The 25,678-nt window shown below is 37.6% G+C and overlaps 1 long non-coding RNA gene across 1 annotated transcript in view; it reads right to left on the reverse strand.

Annotated features, from left to right (window-relative positions):
- Positions 1-10,945, reverse strand: part of LOC147917202 (uncharacterized) — a 172,309-nt gene extending 161,364 nt beyond the window's left edge. The window contains exon 1 of the long non-coding RNA XR_015552070.1: positions 10,831-10,945. This is a non-coding gene — a long non-coding RNA (uncharacterized LOC147917202). The remainder of the gene's footprint in view (positions 1-10,830) is intronic.
- Positions 10,946-25,678: the final 14,733 nt, after the last annotated feature.

Below are 25,678 nucleotides of genomic sequence, written 5' to 3' on the forward strand. Positions count from 1 at the left end.
ATTATTATCCCCTCATTTGCAGTTGAGAGATTTAATACTTGCTGCATGCTCTCTGACTTTGCTAAATCTGACAACTCTCTCCTTGGATCTCCTTGCCTTTCAGACCTTCCATACAACACGGGAACTGACTCAGTCGAACCCATGGCTAAAAATATCAGCATCCTGTTTGTCTTTTTAGAAGGCTCTTCTGATTATGGACCTGCCTTTTCATTCATGGCTTTGGTTAATCACTTTTAAATCCACTTTCCTAGTCTGAGCAGTCTTAACTCAAGACTATGAATCTCTTCAGTTTCTGAATACCTACTCTCCCTTGACCGACTGATCCCATTGCTTTCTGAACCTTATTCTGCAGAAATAAAAGGGGAGAAAGAAAGATGATTACCACATCCAGGTAAAAACTCTGGTAATATATCTTCTATCTTGAGATAAATCAATAGCCAAGAAAAATAAGGACTAAAAGAATGCCTAAACTCTCAAGAGTGCCCAAATGCTCTCCATATCCATTCTGGTTCTGAGTTGTCCATTGGCCATTTGACAACCAACCTATTCATGGTGCACGGCTGAAACAATTCTTTGCACTTCAAATTAATGTCACCATTCTCTGTGGTACTTTTGAAAACAGAAAAGTGTGTTTCATATTTATTTCCTTACCTCATATTTAAGCAAAATGTATGAGGTAGATATCTGAGATGGTTTTGACTGATAACCTAAACTGTCACTGGTTGGTTGTCAAATTGTTAGAAATTAATAGAGATTCTAAACACTTTGTTTTTGTGTGCTTGTGTGGGTATATACATATTCCATAGTGGAGAACTAATTTGAATCCCAGAACTCTGTGGCTTCAACAACGATATCCTTTTCATTACGTTTCAAAGCAATAAAGCATTCAGAAGTCATTCCTCCTGGTAAGGATAATTAAATTCATGTAAGTGGGGTTGTGCTATATAAAATAAAATTATATCCTTTGAAATTACACCTCAGATTTAGAAGATTTTTCATAAATTTTTGCCATGCAAAAGACATAAATAGTAAAACTTAGTACCTCAGTGATGAGAGATGAACTCAGGAAGTATGAACAGAAATATTCAACACTGAGTTTCTCTCTTGCTCTGTTGGGAGGCTGGACTAAACAACGATGTTGGTCTGGGAGATGAGCATAGCATTTGAAGTCAACATTTGGATGGGGGTAATTTTAACCACAAACAGAAACTATCAGAGTGGAAAGCTCTATTCGCTGAATTACCAGCTGAAAGCACTCTTTATGGAAAACATACACAAAGTCCCCTAACACAGTATTGATGGGCACAGGATGAACCACCACTCAGTAGGCACCAAATCCATTTCACTAATTCCCCTGGTCAGAAGAAAAGACACTAACCTAGAATGGGGCCAATCAGCAAAGCCACGGTGTGCCATGCAAGCTGTACACACCAGCAAATCCATAAATCTATTGTCATTGAAGTAGTCTCTTTATTTAGAGAAGAAACATTTTGAAAAGTTCTATTGTCTATTAAAGAACTATAGAGGTTATTAAAAAGCTAATTATCTAGAACTAATCTATTTTTAAGTGAAATTATTTAAAATATTTTTTCTGGGCCGGCCCCGTGGCTTAGCGGTTAAGTGCGTGCGCTCCGCTGCCGGCAGCCCGGGTTCGGATCCCGGGTGCGCACCGAGGCACCACTCCTCCAGCCATGCTGAGGCCGCGTCCCACATACAGCAACTAGAAGGATGTGCAGCTATGACAGACAACTATGTACTGGGGCTTGGGGGGGAAAAAAAAATCTAAAAAAATAAAATAAAATATTTTTTCTTTTGAGGAAGATCAGCCCTGAGCTAACATCCATGCAAATCCTCCTCTTTTTGCTAAGGAAGACCGGCTCTGAGCTAACATCTATTGCCAATCCTCCTCCGTTTTTTACCCCAAAGCCCCAGTAGATAGTTGTATACCATAGTTGCACATCCCTCTAGTTGCTGTATGTGGCACGTGGCCTCAGCATGGCCGGAGAAGCAGTGCATCAGTGCGCGCCCGGGATCCCAACCCCGGCCACCAGTAGCGGAGCGTACGCACTTAACCGCTAAGCCATGGGGCCGGCCCTTAAACTTTAAAGTTAATAATAATAATAAATATTAGTTACTTAATATTCATACTATTTACATGAATATATTATTTAATTTAATTATATTTAACTCTCACATTAATTCTCTAAATTGAGTATAATTATTGCTATTTAATAAATGAAATAACTGAAGCTCAGGAGATATGTCCAGCTTCCCACGGCTGATCTAATAACCAAATCCTCCTTTAAAACCTGTAAGTGTGTGGATAAAAGGAATTGAAATTCAGATTAATACTTTTTCTTTATATCTAATTCATAGGATAATTTAGGGATCCAAATTCTGAAAGTTAATCCATGTTTTCTAATGATCCAACTATCACCTTTTACTTTTGAAAGGGTAATAATCATACCAAACAATCATGAGGACAAGTAGTAAAACATCTAAAGAGAAAAGCCAACTATTTCAATGTTTATTCATTCATTCATTTATTCAAAAAATGTACTCAACATTGTAAAGCACTGTGCTACTTAAGCAGCTTTTTTCTAAGCAGTAACATAGACATTCTATTTCTTCCTCTCACAATAATAAGATACATTCACTGCAAAATTAACTCTGGTTTTCTTTTCCTGAAGTGAATTATGGGTATGTGATAACCTGAATAATATTTAAGACTTTTAAGAGGGCTCCAATACTGAAGGAAACAGAGTCAATTTAGTATGAAAGGAAAATGGACAATTAGCCCATTAACTCTTTATTAGATTGACAGCAGGAGGTTAATTGCTAGCTCGATAGTTTTAACCATAACCATGGTACTCTGAGGGCTTGGAATACAGGAAGAACAGGATCATTTGCTTAGAAAAACTCACAGATAAGTCACCTCTAAAAGTTGCTAGTTGAAATAAAAAAAAAAAAATCCATCGACATCCTATTTCGAGATCTAGCCAATATATAAGCAGTTTATGGTGCCTGCTCCCAGCCAGGACCAGGAAGTAAAGGCCCAAACAGGGGAATCCTGTAAGACAAGTTTCCATCACAAATGGTCATAAATAAGGCACTTAGCAGATGGAGGATTACTTTGAGTTGGAGACGCTCTAACATCTATATTCTCTTTATCCTTATAAAAGCAGCTTGATGCTTGAGAAAACTATTTTGCTATTTATTTTATGAAAAGTTAAAAAAAATTATTGTTCTAGGCTAGAATGATGCTATATTTCCAGACATTCTACAGGGTTAGTTCTATAAGAATTGTACTCTAACTTCACTTTCTTGGGCAATCTAGGCTATAATATGATTCTGGATGGAAGCCCAGTGAGTATCATTAGAAGGCTCTGAAGTATGTAAATACCTATAGACAGGACACGGAGCAACAACTTGACATTTAAGCAAAAATTGCATGATTCTTTGTCAGTCACTGAGACATCTGAAAAAGGAAAGAGAAAAAAATAAAGAAGATAGTAAGATTTTTTTTTTTTTTTTGGTGAGGAGATCAGCCCTGTGCTAACATCTGCCAATCCTCCTCTTTTGTTGCGGAAGAAGACTGGCCCTGGGCTAACATCCGTGCCCATCTTCCTCCACTTTATATGGGACTCTGCCACAGCATGGCCTGCCAAGCAGCGCATCGGTGCGCACCTGGGATCCGAACTGGCAAACCCTGGGCTGCAGCAGCGGAGCACGCGCACTTAACCGCTTGCGCCACCGGGCTGGCCCAGGTAGTAAGATTTTTAACAAGGTCATACTTTTCTTATCCATGTGGTTAATTAATCAACTCATTTATTCATTCATGCCATAGTACAAGTACTGATCATCTAGTGTGTGCCAAAAATTGAGTTAGGCAATGTGAATATAATATAATGGTTAACAGGATACAGTCTCTTCCCTCAGGGACTTTAAAGTGGAGTGGTAAAGATACATAAGCAAGCATACAATGTAGTGATACAAGTGCCAAGTTACTGGCAATTTTTGCTTAGGCAGGACATGGGGTTCAATATTGCTGATGACAGGAGCTGGATAGTACCAATTTTAATTCACACAATTGCACTTAAGGCTAAGATGCTGCTGGGAGTAGAGGTGGTCACCTTTATTCATATCTATTTTCACTGATATAAATTTCATCTCTTATGTAATTTAATCAATGAAAATAGGGAGGAATGTGAAAAAATAAAGGTCCCAAACATTTCTGATTGAAAAGTTTGCAAGATAGGATAAAACGGTCTGAAAGAGGAACAGAATAAAAGAATATGGGAATCTGAATATTTTCTCCCACCGGAGCACCAAGGTCTCACAGACCAATGGTGACTCTTGGTACAATGTGGAGACATCTGAATGTAGCTTAGCCTTTTCTATTTGGATCTTTTCTTACCATGGAGAAAAAAGATGGTGGGGTGTGTGTGTGTGTGTGTGTCTGTGTGTTTGTGTGTGTGTGTATGTGTACCACTAAGAGATGTAACACTCTGGAGCCCAGATAAGTTTGCTGAGGAATACTTATTTCATAAGGATGCTTCTGCCTGGGGGAATTGCAGAGGTGGGGTTGTGGTCTGGACCACATTGGCAGTGAGGATGGAGAAAAATACCTGGCTTTCAGAGATGTTAAAAGGAGTTTATTAGTTATCTTTTTCTGCTTGACAAATTAATCCAAAATTTAGCAGCTTAAGTCAACATTTATTATCCCACACATTTCTGTTATCTCACACAGCTCACAAGAATCTGGTCTTACCTTAGCTGAATGGTTCTGGTTTAGGATCTCTCAAGAGGTTGGGATCATGACGTTGAGCAGAAATGCAGTCATTCTGAAGGCTTTAATAGGGCTGGAGAATTTATTTCTATGTGGCTCACCCACATACCTTGCAATTTAGTGCTGGTTGTTGCAGGAGGCCTCAGTTCCTCACCATGTGAACTTCACTATGAGGTTACTTCAGTGTCCTCATGGCTGTGTAGTTAGTTTCCCTCTGAGCAAGTGATCAAAGAGAGTCAAGGGGACCCTGCCACGGAAGTTACAAACCATCATTTCTGCACTACCAGGGGTCAGAGAGGCTACCCTATTCAATCTGAGGAGACTACACAGAGGTATGAATACCAAGAGGCAAAATCATTGAGGGATATTTGGAGGCTGGCTACGACAGAGGAAAAAGTGAAGACATTTGTTTATTGACAGTTTGGAGATGAGAAAGAATGGGGACATCAAGTACATAACTCAGGAGTATGGCTTTTGTTAGTATCACTGCTTTTGTTTAGAAGTGTTTTGCATTTGCACTTTCCTGCTGAGTATTTGTTAATATGTATACATGACAACTATTATTTCTCTAGAGAAAGTCACTGGTATGATGTTAGATCACAGTGAGGTCGTTAATTTGTATCATCTCCTGGAGAAAGGGAAAGAAAAGTATCCTAGGGACTGTTATGAAACCAACTATTTCTACAAGTTAATGAAACTAGAATGTCTATATCTCTAAGGTATATCAAAGGTGTAGAAATTGAGAATTGGTTAGTAGTCTTTAGCACTAGAGAACAAAGTTTAGGGTTGTATGATATGAGAACTCCTGATTTTCTCTAAACCAAGCCTTCTCAAACTTTGCACTATTGACATTTGGGCTGAATTATTTTTTTATTTTGTATTATTGGGGGCTCGCCTTTGCATTGCACAATATATAACAGCATCTTTTGCCTCTGCTCACTAGATACTCACTTTCCTATCACTGTGAAAGCAATATGATTCTAGACATCACCAAATGTCCCCCTGAGGTGGAAGGTATGGAAGGGGTAAAATCACCCTTGGTTGGGAACCACTGATTTAAGCATTTTTGGCTAGTTTTTAAAAAAACTTCTGGTTAAGACTTTGAAAAAATTATGTTAAAATAAAAATCTGGCTTTGGTGAAAATCTTGTGATTAACCCACCTGCTCAAAAGTCAGTGCTTGTCATGAAAAAATAATTTCTCTCTAATTCAGTTGAAAATACAGGGCAGGAAACTCATTCAGATAATCAAAACAAAATTTTATGTTAGGCCAGCCTTCAAAAATTGAATGCCTGCAGTCTAAGCCTTCTAATAATTTGGACTTTTTGGATTGGAAAAGGCACCTTCTGATTTCCTTCATTATTGAACTGAAGTAAACATGAAATTGCATGATGGGACAGAATAGAGACCCACACTTTGAGGAGTATGGCCTAGGAGTAGTATTAAGGAAATACTTACAGGAAAAGTCAAGTGTCCTTCTTAAAAATGGCCCTATAAAGCAATTCAAGTCTTACTGTTGTTCCCATAAAAGTCCTATGGTTATTCCAAGTCAGGATGAAATACAAAACTTGAGAAACCAGTAAGAATATATCTCTGCCCTTATTTGTAGAAAGCATGACAAACACATTATTTCCTGCTGTAATGAGTAAGGCAGATTGCACAATAGCTAGTTGATTTCTTCCAAAATGTATAGCATTAAGGTTATTTTATACATTGCTAAAATTTATTATCGAGGAGTAAAGCATAGAATGACTTTAAGAATGGAAGAGCAAGGAGCTCTGTAGACCATCTTCCCAGCAAAACAACCATAACTAGTGAAAACTGTTAACAACCACCACCACCACCATATAAAGTCTGAAAATTGTCTAAGGGCAAGCAGCAAATGAAAACCAATTATTTAAGAAAATCTGTTAAATCTTATTAAGAACAGCAAGAGTCTGTGTTATTTGAACCAAGAATCTCACCCCCACCCCAGTTTAGCTTGATGGAAGCCCTACCCAGGGAAGGTGCCGCCAAGAACAAAGGGCATCCTTTTTCCTCAGCTCCTAGTCTAGAACCATGGTTTCCCTGTGGGAGGGTTAGGTCACCAGCATTTTTCATCCTCCCTAGCTCTGTGTTGCAATAGCAGCTGAGAAGTCTGGAGCTATCTTCCTCGACCCATTTCTCACTGATAGGGCAGAAACTCCACTACAGGAGTGGCAGACTGAGAATACCGGGGTACCAGTTGCCCTCAGCACAGCTCACTAGTAGGGTGGAGGTTCTATGCCAGGAGAGGCAAGCTGAGGAGATCAGTGGCTGCCAACCCTACTTAGCACCCCACTCCTAAAGCAGGGGCATCACTCTGAGAGAAGGCCACTTTTCTCTTTCACTGCTACAGAGCAGTGGTGTAGAGATTTTGCCTAGGGAGAGAGGCAGGCTGAAGAACAAAAAGCTTAAAAGTTCTCCTCAAGAAAACTATATTTAGGGTAGTATGTGGGGAAGTTCAAGACTAAGGGTGTGGTCAAAAACAATGGAGATTTTGGGGATAAGCAATTAAGAGGAGGCTGGTAGTTCCATGAGAGCAATGAGTTAAATTGTAAATGAAGTAGAAGTTTCCTAGGGAGAACCAGGGAAAGAATCTAAGAAGATTTCTCTTGGGGTTGGAGCAAGCCTCAAAGTCTAACCCAAAGACTACCCCTTCAAGGGGACTGAATTTAATTGGATTAGGCACTAGAGCAATTTATGCCCTGAGGCATTGTTGAAAACAATACAGCTATCAGCTGACAATTAATGGAGGCTAACAGCTGGGTGTCATATCAGCAAAGGCAAACAGTTTAATAGAGAAATTGGGGAAAGAGACTGTCAAAGAGAGTCCTGCTAAAACCACTGTCACCGCAGAGAGACTATGTGCATGCCAAGACTGCATGATCTGAGGAGTCACCTCAGAGGCTGTGCACTGTAGGGGAAATAACCTTCACTAAAATGGTCCAGCTAAGTCACTAAATAACTAAACAAGAAAATAACAGCAAAAACAAGACTCTAAATGTAGGGATCAGAACCTAGACCTTCTACAATGCATTTTCTAAAATGTACAGTTTTCAACAACAACAAAAATTACTAGATATACAAAGAAACAGGAATGTGAGACCCATACTTAGGAAAAAAAAGCAGATACTAGAAACTGCCATTGATGGGGTTCAGACGGTGGACTTAGCGGGTATAGACTTCAAATAAGCTACTATAAATATGTTAAAAGAACTAAAGAAAATCATGCTTAAAGAAGCAAAGGTAAGTATGATGATAATACTTCATTAAACAAAGAATACTGATAAATGACAAAGTTATAGAAACTCTAAAAAGGAACTAATTGGAAACTATGGAGTTTAAAAGTACAAAAACTGAAGTGAAAATTACAGTAGAAAGGCTCAAGACTAGATCTGAGCTAGCAGAAAAGAGAAACAGTGAACTGAAAGATAGGTAGATAGAGATCAGGCAGCCTGAAGAAGAAAGAAAAAAAGATTGAGGAATAATAAACAGAGCCTCAGAGAATTGTAAGGCACTATTAAACATATCAACATATGTGTAATGAGAGTATCAAAAGGAGAGGAGATAGAAAAAGAAGAAAGAAAAAATATTTGAAGAAATAATGGCTAAAAATTTCCCAAATTTGATGCAAAACAGTTATTCACACATTCAAGAAGCTCAACAACTCCAAAGAGGATAAATTCAAAGAGACCTATACCCAGACACAGTATAGTAAAAATGTTGAAAGCCAAACACAGAGAAAATCTTAAACCTGCAAGAGAAAAACGACTCATCATGTACAAAGAAATTTGAAAGAGATTAACAGTGGACTTCACATCAGAAACAATGAAGGCCAAAAGGCAACAGGATGACATGTTAAAAGTGCTAAAAGAGAAAAATTGTCAACCAAGAATCTTATTTACACAGCAAAACTATTTTTCAAAAATGAAAGTGAAATAAAGACATTCCCACATGAACAAAAACTGAGAGAATTTTGTTGACATGGATCTGACCTACAAGAACTACTAAAGAGATTTCTTCAGGCTGAAAGAAAGTGAATCCAGGCAGTAATTTGAATCCACATGAAAAAATAAAGAGTGCTGGTAAAGGAAATTATGTAATTATAAAAGACAGTATAAGTGCATATTTCTTTTCCTTGCTTCTCTTAACTGATCTAAAAAGCAATTGTATAAAAAAAATGCAAATAATTTTATTTTGGGCCTGTAACATATAGAAAACTATTTGATAATAAAAGGAGGAGGCAGGTGGAAGCAAAACTATTTTGAAGTAAGAAAATGTCACCAGATGGGAACTCAAATCCACAGGAACAAATGAAGAGAACTAGATATGATAAATAATAAAGTTAATATAACAAATTCCATAAATATACACTTGATCTCTTTTCTTCTCTAAGCTTCTATAAAAGACATATAATTATATAAAGTAATAATTATAACAATGTCCTATTGCTGCTGTAACATATATAGATGTAATATGTATACAATAATAGCAAAAACTGAGAAGAAAGAATAGACTTATAGAGAAGAAACATTTCTATATCTTATTAGAATTAACTTAGTATAAATCTGAACTACATTCTCATAAGTTAAGATGTGTATATGGTAAGCCTTAGTGCAACCACCAAGAAAATAACTCAAAAAATAGTGAAAAATCATTAAGGGAATTAAAATGTTACACTAGAAAATATTCACTTAATCACCCCTGCCCCCCAAAAAAAGCTGTAATGAAAGAAGAGAGAATAAAAAATACAGGAGACATATAGAAAACAGAAAGTAAAATGGCAGATGTAAATTTAACTATATCAATAATAACATTAAATGTGAGTGGATTAAATAACTCAATCAAAAGGCAGGGATTGCCAGACCGGATTAGAGAAAAGAAAAGAAGAGACTAGAAAAGAGAAGGAAAAAAAAGAAAAGAAAAGATCTAACTGTATACTGTCTACAGGAGATATACTTTACATTCAAAGATGAGCATAAGTTGAAAAGAAAATGAGAAAAAAATGATACATCATGCAAATAGCAGCAATAAGAACGCAAGATTGTAATAAGAAGGCTATAGCAATATCAGTTAAAATAGACTTTAAGAGAAACAGGGAATTCAACAATACTAGTTGAACACTTTGATACTCCACTTTAAATAATCGTCAGAAGAATTAGGCTCTTAAGGAAATCAACAAGGAAATAGAAGAATAAAGTAACACTAAGAACCAGCTAGATCTAATAGGCATCTATTAAACATTCTAGAAACTACAGCAGAGTATATATTCTTTCAAGTGCACATGGAATATTCTCCAGGACAAATCATATGCTACACTACAAAACAAGTAATAATTTCAAATTATTTAAATCATGCAAAGTATGTTTCCAACCAAAATGAAATTAAATTACAAATCAACAACAGAAATAAATTTGGGAAATTCCCAAACATGTTGAAATTAAATAGTACACTCCAATATAAGAAATGAGTCCAAGAAGAAATCACAAAGGAAGTTAGAAAATATTTTGAGGGGCGGAGTCAAGATGGCGGCGTAGGCAGACTCTGAACTCACCTCCTCCCGTGGACACAGCCAATTTACAACTACTCGTGGAAAAATTACCCCTGAGACAGAACTGAAAACTGGATGAGAGGAACTCCTGCAACAACGGACAATCCTAACTGGGGTAGAAGAGGCAGAGACTCCCTTCTGGAGAGGAAAAACGCCGCCTTCACAAGCCGCCAGCTTCACGGCCGCCGGGAGCAGCTCACAGGTACGCAGCCTCCCTGGAGGCGCGGGGCCCTGAGCCGGGGAGCGCCCCCGCTGTGGGCATTTTGTGGACCCAGCACAATTGAGACCAGCAGCATAATATCTGACTGTGCCTGCTACTAAAGCATTGGGGAGCACCCCCAGAAAACCCGGTTCACAAAGAAACTAAAACTGGCTCTTAAAGGGCCCGCGCACAAACTCACCCGTTCCAGAAAGCATCCTAAAATCACCAGAAAGAAAGGTGCACAGTGCTTCGGTGACAAGAGACTCACCTAATAGGCCCTGAGTGCATCTCGGTGAGGGGTGAGACCTCTCCAGGGACTGGGACATTGGCGGCGGCCATTGTTGTGGCCTGGTGTGAGCGTGCTGACACAGACGCCATTGGAGTTCTCCCTGAGGCCTGCTAGCCCAGGGTCTGCTCCACCCGCTAGAGCACCGATTTAATCCAGCTCAGCCAGGGCAGGCAGCCCACCCTAGAGACTAGCCCCACCCAACAACAAGCCCTCAGGCAACGTGTGGGCCTGCATAGATTGGTGACTGGATTCTCTGCAGCCTGGCAACTGAGCTGACTTGAGCGGGGCAGGGTGTGCACAAGGAGCGGGTGGAGAGTGTGGGGCGGTGGCAGAGTGTGTGGGGCTCCTGCCGTGGAGAGACTGGGTCCACTTGGGGAGGTCGGGGCGCTCACACGGGGCAGGACTGTGTTGACTGTGTGTGTGGACCTGTGGGCGGCAGGGCTTCTCAGCCGCAGAAGACTTGTACTTCTCAAAGACCCACATAGGAGGTTTGCTCCACCTTCCAAAACCTGAAACAATTGGGTGCTCCTGTGCCTGAGGCCAGCCCCACCCAGCTGCAATCCTCAGAGAGCTGACAAGAGACCTAATAGGCTAGAGGCTTACAGCAATTGTAAGGCCCTGAGCCTAACAACCTGCCACGGTGGGGGCCTACTCACTTAAAAGAAATACTGCAACACAAATGTGGTATTAGAACTTGCAGCCAACTGTGCTGGGGCTCCCCACAGCTGATAAAGAGACTGAAGGGCCCACAACAACTACAAGCAGCTGAGCATTACAACAGCTGGCCAGGAGCATAACTCAGCCTCCTGGGCACCTACAGGGAGAGCAAACAGGCCACAGCAGAAGGATACACGTAGCCCACATAGGGGTCACCCTGGAACATTGAGAACTGAGGGAAGCACACTGGAAGCCTCCTAAGCCATCACTTACATAAGGTCACCTATCCAAGAGCAGGAGACGTAGCTGACCTACCTAATACGTAGACACAAGCACAGGGAAAGAGGCAAAATGAAGAGGCAAAAGAATACATTCCAAGTAAGGGAACAGGACAAAACCCCAGAAAAGGAACTTAGTGAAACAGAAATGAGCAACCTACCTGACAGAGAGTTCAAACTAAGAGTGTTAAGGATGCTCACTGATCTGGGGAGAAGAATAGATGGACTCAGTGAGAATGTCAACAAAGAAATGGAAGATATAAAAAAGAACCAATCAGAAATGAAGAATACAATACTGGAAATGAAAAACTCATTAGAGGGACTCAAAAGCAGAGTAGAGGATACAGAAGAACGGATCTGTGAGCTGGACAAAAGACTAGAAGAAATTACCCAAGGTGAACAGGTAAAAGACAAAAGAATTAAAAAGAGTGAGGACAGTCTAAGGGACCTCTGGGACAACATCAAGCGCACTAACATCCGTGTTATAGGTGTCCCGGAAGGAGAAGAGCGAGACAAGGGGTCAGAGAATCTATTTCAAGAAATAATAGATGAAAACTTCCCTAACCTAAGGAAGGAAACAGACATCCAGGTACAGGAGGCACAGAGAGCCCCAAACAAGATAAACCCAAAGAGGCCCACACCAAGACACATCATAATCAAAATGTCCAGAATTAAAGATAAAGAGAGAATCCTAAAAGCCGCAAGAGAATGTCAAGTTACATACAAAGGAAACCCCATAAGGCTATCAGCTGACTTCTCAGCAGAAACCTTACAGGCTAGAAGAGAATGGCATGATATATTTAAAGTGCTAAAAGGAAAAAACTTACAGCCAAGAATACTCTACCCAGCAAGGTTATCGTTCAAAATGGAAGGAGAGATCAAAATTTTCCCAGATAAGCAAAAATTAAAGGAGTTTGTCACCAAGAAACCAGTGTTACAAGAAATGTTAAAGGGACTGATTTAAGGGGAAAAGAGAAGACCACAAATAGGAAAAATTATCTATTTCCACGATTAGAACGTAATGGATACAAATGCACAAAAAAGAGGTTGGATATGATATCAAAAACATAAAAGGAGATGAGGAGGGTAGTTAAAGAGTACAGCTTTCAGACAGAGGTCAAACTAAAGTGACCATCAATTCTGTATAGAAGAAGTAAGGAACAGAGAAGGACTACTAAAACACTGAGGAAAAAAAAAAAAAAGTTAAGAAATGGCAGTAAGTACATACTTATCAATAGCTACTTTAAACGTCAATGGACTAAATGCTCCAATTAAAAGGCATAGGGTGGCTGACTGGATAAAAAAACAAGACCCATATATATGCTGCATACAAGAGACACACTTCAGACCTAAAGACACAAACTGAAAGTGAAGGGATGGAAAAAGATACTCCACGCAAATGGCAATGAAAAGAAAGCTGGGGTAGCAGTACTCATATCAGACAAAATAGACTTTAAAACAAAAACTGTAAAAAGAGACAAAGAAGGGCATTACATAATGATCAAGGGAACAATCCAACAAGAGGATATAACACTTGTAAATATCTACGCACCCAATCTAGGTGCACCTAAATATATAAAGCAATTATTAACAGACATAAAAACAGAAATAGACAGTAACACAATAATAGTAGGGGACTTTAACACTCCACTTACACCAACGGATAGATCATCCAAACAGAAGATCAATAAGGAAACATTGGCCTTAAACGACACACTAGAACAGATGGACCTAGTAGATATATACAGAGCATTCCATCCAAAAACCGAAGAATACACGTTCTTTTCAAATGCACATGGAACGTTCTCCAGGATTGATCACATATTAGGCCACAAAACAAGTCTCCATAAATTTAAGAAGATTGAAATAATACCAAGCATCTTTTCTGACCACAACGGTATGAAACTAGAAATCAACTATAGGAAGAAAATCAGAAAAGCCACAAATACGTGGAGATTAAACAAAATGCTACTGAACAACGACTGGGTTAATGAAGAAATCAAAGAAGAAATCAAAAAATACCTGGAGACAAATGAAAATGAAAATACGACATGCCAGAATTTATGGGATACAGCAAAAGCGGTTCTAAGAGGGAAGTTTATAGCGATACAGGCCTATCTCAACAAACAAGAAAAATCTCAAATAAACAATCTAACAATGCACCTGAAGGAACTGGAAAAAGAAGAACAAACAAAGCCCAAAATCAGTAGAAAAAGGGAAATAATAAAAATCAGAGCAGAAATAAATGAAATAGAGACCAGAAAAACAATAGAAAAATTAATAAAACCAAGAGCTGGTTCTTTGAAAAGATCAACAAAATTGACAAACCTTTAGCTAGACTCACCAAGAAAAAAAGAGAGAAGGCACAAATAAGTAAAATCAGAAATGAAAGAGGAGAGGTTACAACAGACACCTCAGAAATACAAAAGATTATAAGAGAATACTATGAAAAACTATATGCCAACCAATTCGACAATCTGGAAGAAATGGATAAATTCTTAGAATCATACAACCTTCCAAAACTGGATCAAGAAGAAGTAGAGAATTTGAATAGACGAATCACCAGTAAGGAGATCGAAACAGTAATCACAAACCTCCCCAAAAATAAAAGTCCAGGACCAGACGGCTTCCCTGGTGAATTCTACCAAACATTCAAAGAAGACTTAATACCTAACCTTCTCAAACTCTTCCAAAAAATTGAGGAGGGGGGGAAGCTCCCTAACTCATTCTACGAAGCTGACATTACCCTGATACCAAAACCAGACAAGGACAACACAAAAAAAGAAAATTACAGGCCAATATCACTGATGAACATTGATGCGAAAATCCTCAATAAAATACTAGCAAATCGCATACAACAATACATTAAAAAGATTATACACCATGATCAAGTGGGATTTATTCCAGGGATGCAGGGATGGTTTAACATTCGCAAATCAATCAACGTAATACACCACATTAATAAAATGAAGAACAAAAATCACATGATCATCTCAATAGATGCAGAGAAAGCATTTGACAAGATCCAGCATCCATTTATGATAAAAACTCTGAATAAAATGGGTATAGAAGGAAAGTACCTCAACATAATAAAGACCATATATGAGAAACCCACAGCTAATATCATCCTCAATGGTGAAAAACTGAAAGCTATCCGTCTAAGAACAGGAACCAGACAAGGATGCCCACTGTCACCACTCCTATTTAACATAGTACTGAAAGTCGTAGCCAGAGCAATCAGGCAAGAGAAAGAAAGAAAAGGGATCCAAATTGGAAAGGAAGAAGTGAAACTGTCACTATTTGCAGATGACATGATTTTATATATAGAAAACCCTAAAGAATCCACCAGAAAACTTTTAGAAGTAATAAACGAATATGGTAAAGTTGCAGGATACAAAATCAACATACAAAAATCAGTTGCATTTCTGTACACTAACAACGAAGTAGCAGAAAGAGAAATTAAGAATACCATCCCATTTACAATTGCAACAAAAAGAATAAAATACCTAGGAATAAACTTAACCAAAGAGGTGAAAGATCTGTACACCGAAAACTATAAAACATTTCTGAAAGAAATTGAAGAAGACACAAAGAAATGGAAAGATATTCCGTGCTCTTGGATTGGAAGAATTAACATAGTTAAGATGTCCATACTTCCTAAAGCAATCTATAGATTCAATGCAATCCCTATCAAAGTTCCAACAACATTTTTCACAGAAATAGAACAAAGAATCCTAAAATTTATATGGAACAACAAAAGACCCCGAATAGCTAAAGGAATCCTGAGAAAAAAGAACAAAGCTGGAGGTATCACACTCCCTGATTTCAAAATATACTACAAAGCTATAGTAACCAAAACAGCATGGTACTGGCACAAAAACAGACACACAGATCAATGGAATAGAATCGAAAGCCCAGAAATAAACCCACACATCTATGGACAGCTAATCTTTGACAAAGGAGCCAAGAACATACAATGGGGAAAAGAAAGTCTCTTCAACAAATGGTGTTGGGAAAACTGGATAGCCATAGGCAAAAATGAAAGTAGACCCTTACCTTACACCATACACAAAAATTAACTCCAAATGGATTAAAGACTTGAATGTAAGACCTGAAACTGTGAAAGTTCTAGAAGAAAACATAGGCAGTACGCTCTTTGACATCAGTCTTAGCAACATCTTTTCAAACACCACATCTGACCGGGCAAGAGAAACAATAGAAAAAATAAACAAATGGGACTACATCAAACTAAAAAGCTTCTGCACAGCAAAGGAAACCATCAACAAAACGAAAAGACAACCTAACAATTGGGAGAAGATATTTGCAAACCATACATCTGATAAGGGCTTAATCTCCAAAATATATAAAGAACTCATGCATCTCAACAACAAAAAAACTACCAACCCAATTAAAAAATGGGCAAAAGACCTGAACAGACATTTCTCCAAAGAAGATATACAGATGGCTAACAGACACATGAAAAGATGTTCAAAATCACTAATTATCAGGGAAATGCAAATCAAAACTACAATGAGATATCACCTCACGCCCGTCAGAATGGCTATAATTAACAAGACAGGAAACAACATGTGTTGGAGAGGTTGTGGAGAGAAGGGAACTCTCATACACTGCTGGTGGGAGTGCAAACTGGTGCAGCCACTATGGAAAACAGTATGGAGATTCCTCAAAAAATCAACGATAGAACTACCATATGATCCAGCTATTCCACTGTTGGGTATTTATCCAAAGAACTTGAAAACACCAATTTGCAAAGGTACATGCACCCCTGTGTTCATTGCAGCCTTATTCACGATAGCCAAGACTTGGAAGCAACCTAAGTGCCCATCAAGGGACGAATGGATAAAAAAGCTGTGGTATATAAACACAATGGAATACTACTCAGCCATAAGAAACGATGAAATCCAGCCATTTGTGACAACATGGATGGACATTGAGGGCATGATGCAAAGTGAAATAAGTCAGAAGGAGAAGGTCAAATACCGTATGATTTCCTTCATTAAGTAGTAGATAATAACAACAATAAACAAACACATAGGGACAGAGATTGGATTGGTGGTTACCAGAGGGGAAGGGGGGAGGGAGGAGGGTGAAAGGGATAATTGGGTACATGTGTGTGGTGATGGGTTGTAATTACTATTTTGGTGGTGGACATGATGTAATCTATGCAGAAATAGAAGTACAATGATGTACACCTGAAATTTTTACAATGTTATAAACCAATGTTACTGCAATAAACAAAAAATTAAAAAAAAAAAAAAAAGAAAATATTTTGAGATGTATGAACATGAAGACACAACATACCAAAACTTATGGGATGCAGCTAAATCAGTGGTTAGACAGAAATGTATGGCCGTAATACCTGTATTAAAAAATAAGAAAGATTGCAAGTCAATACCCTACCTTTTACCTTAAGATGCTGGAAAAAAAGAGCAGACTAAACCTAAAGCAAGCAGATCGAGGAAATAATAAAGATTAGAGTGGAAATTAATGAAGGAGAGAACAGGAAAGCAAGAAAGAAAATCAATAAAACAAAAGTGGGTTCTTTGAAAAAGCCAACAAAATTGAAGAAACCTTTACAGTGACAAGAAAAAAAGAAAGAAGGCTCAAATTAATACAATCAAGAATGAAATGGCGGTCATCACTATTGGGCTTCCAGAAACAAAACGGATCATATGGAATACTCTGAACAACAGTATGCCAAGAAACTGGATAACTTAGAAGAAATGGACATTTTCCTAAAAAGACACAAAATACTGAAACTGAACTAAGTGGAAACAGATCTCAGTAGATCTATAAAAAGTAAAGAGATTGGATTAGTAATTAAAAATTTCCCATGAAAAATAAAATGCAAAGACATAGATGGCTTCAGTGGTGAATTCTACCAAACATTTAAAAAATAATTAATATCAAACTTTATGAACTTTTCCAAAAAATAAAAGAGGAAGTAACATTCCCCAGATTATTCTGTGAGGCCAGTATTATCTTCATATCAAAACCATACAAAAATATTACAAGAAAAATAAAAACTACAGATGAATATGTCTTATGAATACAGGTGCAAAACTCCTCTACAAACATTAGCAAACTGAATTTAGCAACCTTTAAAAATAATTATACAATATGACCAAGTGGGATTTATCCCACATCATACTTAATGATGAAAGATTGAATGCTTTCCCTAAGATTGGGAACAAGACAAGAATGTCCACTTGTACCACTTCTATGCACATTGTACTGTTATCTCTAGCCAGGGCAATTAGGCAAGAAAATGAAATAAACAGCATCCAGATTGAAATTGGAGAATTAAAACTATCTATATTTGCAAATGATATGATCTTGAATATAGAAAATCCTAAGCAATCCTCTAAAACACTATTAGAACTAATAACTTAGCTTGGCAAAGTCGCAGTATACAGGATGAATATATAAAAATCTATTTTATTCTATACAGCAATGAACAATCTGATCATGAATTTAACAAAACAATTTCATTTATAATAGAATCAAAAATAAAATAACTAGGAATAAATTTAACAAAAGAAGTGAAAACTATGCAATATTGTTGAAAGAAATTAAAAGAGAGATAAATAAATGAAAAGACATCCCAGGTTTGTGGATGGGAAAACAATATTGCTAAGATGGTAATACTTTCCAAGCTGATTTACAGATTCATCCATGTCAAAATCCCCGCTGGCATCTTTTGCAGAAATTTTTAGGCGGATCCTAGAATTCCTATGGAAATCTTAGAGATACAGAATAGCCAAAACAGTATTGAAAAAGAATAAAGTTGGAGGATGCACTCTTCCCTACTTCAAAACTTACTGCAAAGCTACAGTAATCAGGACAATGTGATATTGGAATAAGAATAGATATACAGATCAATGGAATAAAATTGAGAGTCTAGAAATAAACCCTTACATTTATGATCAGTTGATTTTCACCAAGACAGTTCAATGGGGAAATGATACAATGTTCAACAAATGGTACTATGATAACTGGATATCCACATGTAAAAGAATGAATTTGGACCCTTTCTTCATATCATAAACAAAGAGTCAACTCAAAATAGATCAAAGACCTGAATATAAGGCTAAAATTCTCCTATAAGAAAATATAGGAGGGCTGGCCCTGTGGCTTAGCGGTTAAGTGCGGGCGCTCCGCTGCTGGCGGCCCCGGTTTGGATCCCAGGCGCGCACCAACGCACCGCTTCTCCGGCCATGCTGAGGCGGCGTCCCACATACAGCAACTAGAAGGTTGTGCAACTATGACATACAACTATCTACTGGGGCATTGGGGGAAAAAATAAATAAATAAAATTATAAAAAAAAAAAAGAAAATATAGGAGTAAATTTTCATGACCTTGGGCTAAGGCAAAATCTTTAAGCTTAGATATGACACCAAAACAAAAGCAACAAAAGAAAAAAGAGATAAATCATATCTCATTAAAAATGAAATCTTGTGTGCTTCAAAGGATACTATTAAGGAACTAGAGATACCCACACAGCGGGAGAAAATATTTTCAAATCATACATTTGATAAGAGATTTGATTACAGAATATACAAATAAGTCATACCTCAATAATATAAAGACAAGTAACCCATTTAAACAATGAGCAAAGGATCTGAATAGACGTTTATCTGAAGAAGATACACAAACGACCAACAAGCACATAAAAAGATGCTCAACATCATTAGCCATTAGGGAAATGCAAATCAAAAACACACTGAGTACCCCTTCACACCCCCTAGAATGGCTATAATGAAAATGAGAGATAATAAAAAGTGTTGGTAAGGATAGGGAGAAAATGATATCTTTACACATTGGTGAGAAAGTGTAGTCACTCTGGAAAACAGTCTGGCAGTTCCTCAAAAGGTTAAAGATATGATCCAGCACTTCTACTCTTAGGTATATACACCTAAGTGAACTAAAAACATGTGTCCACGCAAAAACTTGTACACAAATGTGCATAGTAGCAATACTTATCATAGCCAAAAAGTGGAACCAGCCCAAATATCCACCAACTGATGAATGGATAAACAAAACGTGATAAATCTATACAATGGAATCTTATTTGGCAATAAAAAGGAATATGGTATCAACACTATTATAGGGATGGGCCTTGAAAATATTAGGCTAAGTGAAAGAAGCCAGTCACAAAAGACCACATATCATATGATTCATTTATATGAAATCTCCAGAACAGGCAAGTCTATAGAGACCAAAAATATATCAGTGGATGCTTAAAGCTGGGTGGAGGGGGACTGGGGGAAATGGGGAGTAAATGATGAAGGGTACAGTGTTTCTTTTGGAGGTGATATGATAAAATGTTCTAAAATTAATTGTGGTTATGGTTACACATTTCAATGAATAGACTAAGACTCATCAAATTGTACACACCATATAGGTGAATTTATGGTATGTGAATTATATCTCAAAAACCTGATAAAAAAGAAAAAAAAATTAAATATTTAACCAGATATTTAACCAATATTTAACCAAATATTATAATTTGTTTGTTATATACATAAATTAACTTCAGTGGATAAATTGCACTAGTGTCAAGTAAAGCACTTTTGAAAACTATCCCAGTAAAGCTATTTTTTAAATCAACAATTGCAACCATGATATCTAACATTTCTTGAATGCTAACTTTGTGCCAAGCACTGTCATCAGTATTTTCCATTTTTCTTAATTTTTTGCCATAACACTGCTGGGTAGAGGATATCATTATATCCATCCTCAGATGAAAAAACTGAGGTGAACAGAGGTTTACAAACTTGCCCAAGGTCAGAAATAAAAGATTAAAAAGCTGAATTTGGCTTAGTATACATTTGCATCAAGGCTTTTTTCATTAAGGTATTGAACTTTGGTGTTTCTGAGGGTGAAGAAAGTCTAGTTAAGCGAAGCAAGTGTCCTCTTTTTTTTGCTCTTGATTAATCTTAAATATGCTTTGGTTCTATAATGATGTATTACTATTTAGGAAATGTACAGAACATCATGGCTGGATCAATGTAGTTTCTCTTATACTCCACTTCTAGATTGTGAGTTCCTGGAGAGCATAAACAATATCTCATATTTGGTTATTTCCCAACTCCCTGTAGGTGGTATTACATAGAGTAGGTATTTGATAGATGTGTGAGGAATTAATTAAATCAGAAAATATCACAACAGGTAAAGTTTCAGTTGATAGAGTTTGTTGGAAATCTCCATCTTCTCTATTTTCGTCATGTTAGGCAGAACATTCCAACCATCTACAGGCCATTGCAACATGTGGACTTGTGTTTCTGAATCTTTGATGCAAATCTATATGCTGAAATTAATCATAACTGTGCAGTAGGGGGGATTGTATGAGTTAAATCATGCTAATGAACATGAAAAATTTTCTGACAGGACAGAATTTCTAGAAGAATTTTAAGTTCTAATAATCTGAAATTTTAACATTTTTCTAAAAGAAGCAATTTCTATCTTTCTCAGAAATTAAACATTTCATTTCAAAATTTCTGTAATAAACATTCTGGTAACAGTTTTAGTCTCTGTGTCAGAAGCATGATTGCTTATTATATATCAAAGCTGGGCTCTCATTCTTTAAAAAAGTGTAAGAATGGGACTTCTCAAATTTGAAGTTTAAATAATATCAATTTTTCATGTAAACATCTTGATTCAAATTATAAACATAAACTGCCCTCATTAAGTCTTTTAGCTTATTGCTTAAAGTGTTTTATTTAAAACTGAGAATCTTTTCAGTATGCCTATTTAGTAGTGAGTGATACTTTTGCATTTGTACGTGTCTTGAAACAGCTTTTGTCCCAGGCTACATTTTCAAGAATGTTTATATAGCAGAACAACCTTGGAAGATAGAGATAGTGTCTCCTTCTGTGGAAAAGGGTATATTTTTTTCCCGAAGAATACAAAAAAGATAATTTCTCCCTCTAGAGCAAAGACTGGGTAGCTTTGCTAGCACTGTCTTTAAAAGATTGCCATTTTCTAAGGTCAATGTTCCTCAGAATGACACAAACCCAGCATGTGCATAGCATCCACTTGGGTCCATCTTGCCACTGCCCCATGGGACTTGGAGGTCAAGAGGAACTAATGCAAACATGAAGTTATGCTGCCTGTGGTGCTGTGAGTAATAAAGTCATGTATCTCTGACCCAGAAGACTTATGTTTCTGTCAGCATCTATGAAATGTTGGCAATCTACCTTGGTAGTTTGAAAGTAGGGTAAAATCTCAAACCCTTCACAGTTATTCACAGATATAAGCTTCTAAACATGGACTCACACAATGTTGATATTCTTAACATAATATGTAAATATTAATAAAAATACACTGCCAAATCCACATACCTAACCTCTATGACAACGATCATAAGAGACCAGCATGATATAATGTGCATCTTGGTCATCCATGGTCATCATTTTACACGTTCATTTATAAATCATGGAGTTTTGTTACATGCTTTCTATTTTTTGTGAAAAAACATATATTTAGTTCCAGCATATTAAAATTGCAGTTTTATTTGTATATTAAAATGTTAATATATACTCTCAGAGTTTACTATCACAGAAAACAATAAGCAAACAAAAAACCAAGTACAACATCGTACGTATAAATGCTTTTACCAATGGTTTCTTGTCAGATTTGTGGGCCTCCCTATTATTATCAAACTCAAAGCTTTTGTGTTGGCTAAAACCCACAAGCAACACACTTTTGTCAGCTTAAGCCCTAATCCAAGAAAAATTGCAGTCTTGAAAAAATCACTGTCTATGCCAGTATTAGACATACTTTTCAATAAATAAATCTGATCATGCTATAGAAGTAAATAGTTGTATATATTTATTTTTTCCTTTTTGTTCATCTTTCTAGTTTAAATAGTGTAAGGTGAGAAGGTGAGGACTATTCTTCCTTGTGTTCTATACCACCAACAAACAGTGTCTACCATAATAAATGTTAATTGAATGAATGAACTTTGTATGTTAAGAGCTCCTACTGCTGCCATGCATTAGGACTATTCAACTACTGAAAAATGGCTTGATTTTACACATTCAGATGGTAAGTCCACCTGATATCACTAGAGAAATTAGTGTTGTAAAAGCTGTTTGAGAAAACATACATAGGAAACTCTGGCCAATTCTATTCAAGGTCATCTAACTAATTTGAAATATCATTGGTTCAAGTCAAGTTTATCACATATACTTCCCGAAGGTCCCTGCACTGCCTAACACAATTTAGTACTAAACAGTCAATGTTTATAAAATACCCAACCTTCATGAGTTGACACATTCAATAATAACCATGGACAAGACCCTACCTATAAGGGCTCAAGAGCTGAAACTGACAGGAAGGCAGGCAAAACATAAACAAGTGAATTGCAAAAGCAGATGACTTCCACCATCTGCTTAGCTTATTTCTGCTCGCATTTTGCCAGGAGCCTTTTGAGAAGACACGGAACCATGCTGGTGCCCTCCATCGTATGTTCTCTCTCCTTTCCATCTGTGATGCCCTCTCCTACGCTCAATGACATTACTTTGGCTTTGCCCTTCCCTATTGAAATACACAAGATAAAGGAAGGGAAAGGAAGGGGCTTCATCAGCCCACGAGAATGTTGAGGTTGAGGATAAGATAGGATGTTGAACAAGTTCCATCTTTAATGGGAAAAATGAGGAAGAAAGTTAAAATAAGGTCTAATATACAATAGGCTATACGGACACTCATTTTTTTATTCAGTAAACATTTACTAAATACTTGATGTGTGCCTACTGTGGTAGGCTCTGGAGGTACAGGGAAAAAAAGGGAATGGAGGAGAAAAAGCCTAATCCTTGACTTTAAGAAGTTTAAAGTTTATAGCTTAGAGAAGGAGGCAGAAAACAAGTACATAAAACAATTATAAATGATTATACCTGCTATGTAAGAAACAATCTCAAAGCTTAGATACAGAGTTTCAGGGAGTGGAGAAAACTACTATGCGTAAGTTGGTTAAGAAAGACTGCAACTGGGCAGTTACACTTAAGTTGAGACCTGAGTGGTGAGAGGCAGTTCAGTAAACAAGTAGTTTAAGGTACAAACGGGAGAGGGGCAACCTGAGGAAAGGTTTGGGAGAGGAGGTAAGCGATCATCGAGAGGCAAGCACAGATCATGCTAAGTCATGAGGCAATGTTGAAGAGTCTGATTTTATTCTAAGTACTTATGGAAGCCATTGGAAATTTTTATTAAGGAGGTGACATAATCAAATTTACTTTTAAGATCACTCTGACTGTTGTATCTAGAGTAGATTGGAGGGAATCAAGTAAATTACTGGGAAAAAATCATGGAGCAGTGGTGGGATTTTAAAGAAGAAAAGTTTGAATGGTGATGGAGTTCAAATAAGAGAGTAAGAACAAAAGGTATTGGTGTTACCAGAGTCACTTGTCACTTTTGGCAATGCCACAGTGCTAACAGTGTGGCAGGATGACAAAATTTGGCTGGGGAATATATTTTCTTTATGACAACCTATTCCTGATTCCCCAGGGGAGTAATGGCTACTTGTTCTATCATTCTACGCGTGACCTGAATTCCGCAGTGAGATTTTCATATTTATATTTCTTGACAAATATTTGCCCACTTCTAAACAGGAAACATTGAATACATCCAGAAGATCATGATAGTGGCTGTGATGGCAGCTTCTGGGTCCTGATTATTTGCTATCGCTGTTTCTGATGCTATCGTCCTAAGGTCAAATATGCTGGAAGGATATTGCGGCTCTCACACAGCCACGCCAGAGTGCTACAGTCCTTCTCCTTTCATTAAGATAACAAGGTAGGCTCTCCTTGTTCAATGCCGCTGACGACGGCATTACAAATGGCACCAGTTTAAATGCCTTGTACAACATTGTAGGGGGAAAACCACAGCTTTTTCAGGGCTGAGAAGGAGCACTGTGTATCTGCTCATTATTAAAAAGGAAGAGTGTATTTCACAAAATATGGCCTTGTGGGCTAAAGCTGTCTTTCTTTGTTCGTTGGAACAGCCGAGTGTGGCTTTATATCTTAGGCCAATTATCATCCACCGTTTTTCAGAAACTGACAAAACCTGTAAAATGAGCAATGATACAAAGCAGTATACCATCCTGCAGTTTGCTCTGTACCCTGCATTTGCATCTGATTTTGGTGTATCTCTACCAGGAGGGGTAGAAATCTCACTACAGGGACAAAAGATGCCTAGTATGAGAACAACATACAAAACAAAGAGCTGCTAATTCCAGCTGCCTCTCATCTCCTTGCTGGACAGCTCTCCTCAAGAAGGGGCCCTCTTCTATCCATACCCAACATTAGTATTTTGCCCTGAGATGATGGGATTAGCCGGGAGGAAAGCTGTATGTCCTGCTACCCTTAAAGAAAGCCCTCACTCTAGCCTGAGTTTGAGGAACGTAACCTTAGTTTTCACTGAGAACTGCCAGAGCTTAACGTGCAAAACAAACCATTGGGGTGTATGGAGTGATTTCATACAGGTTTGCTCTCACAGGAGAAGAACAAAGAGTCAGAGATAGAAATGAATCGTGACTCTCCGTCAACAAGGCACTGTGTTCCCTTCAGTTTATTGCTTGTTCAGGCCCCCAGAAACCCCAGGAAGCCCAGACACACTGTCCTGCAGGCTACTGTTGGCGGCACTCCCCCTGGGGAAGACAATATAGGAAGTGCAGGTTAAAAATCAAAATGAGACTGAATAAAGAGTACGAAAATTTCTGCTTTTTTTTTTTCCATTTCCACAACATACATGAAATTCACTTAGAACATACCCATAATAAAAAGAGAAATGATCAAAGGGATGTAGAATAGAGCCTGCTGAAAACTGATTTTCGGATACCCTGTAACTTCCGCAAGAGAAAACATTGTGTCAA

This window comes from Ceratotherium simum, chromosome 4 (assembly GCF_057802395.1).
Source record: "Ceratotherium simum simum isolate JZ-2026a chromosome 4, ASM5780239v1, whole genome shotgun sequence".
Taxonomy (NCBI): domain Eukaryota; kingdom Metazoa; phylum Chordata; class Mammalia; order Perissodactyla; family Rhinocerotidae; genus Ceratotherium; species Ceratotherium simum.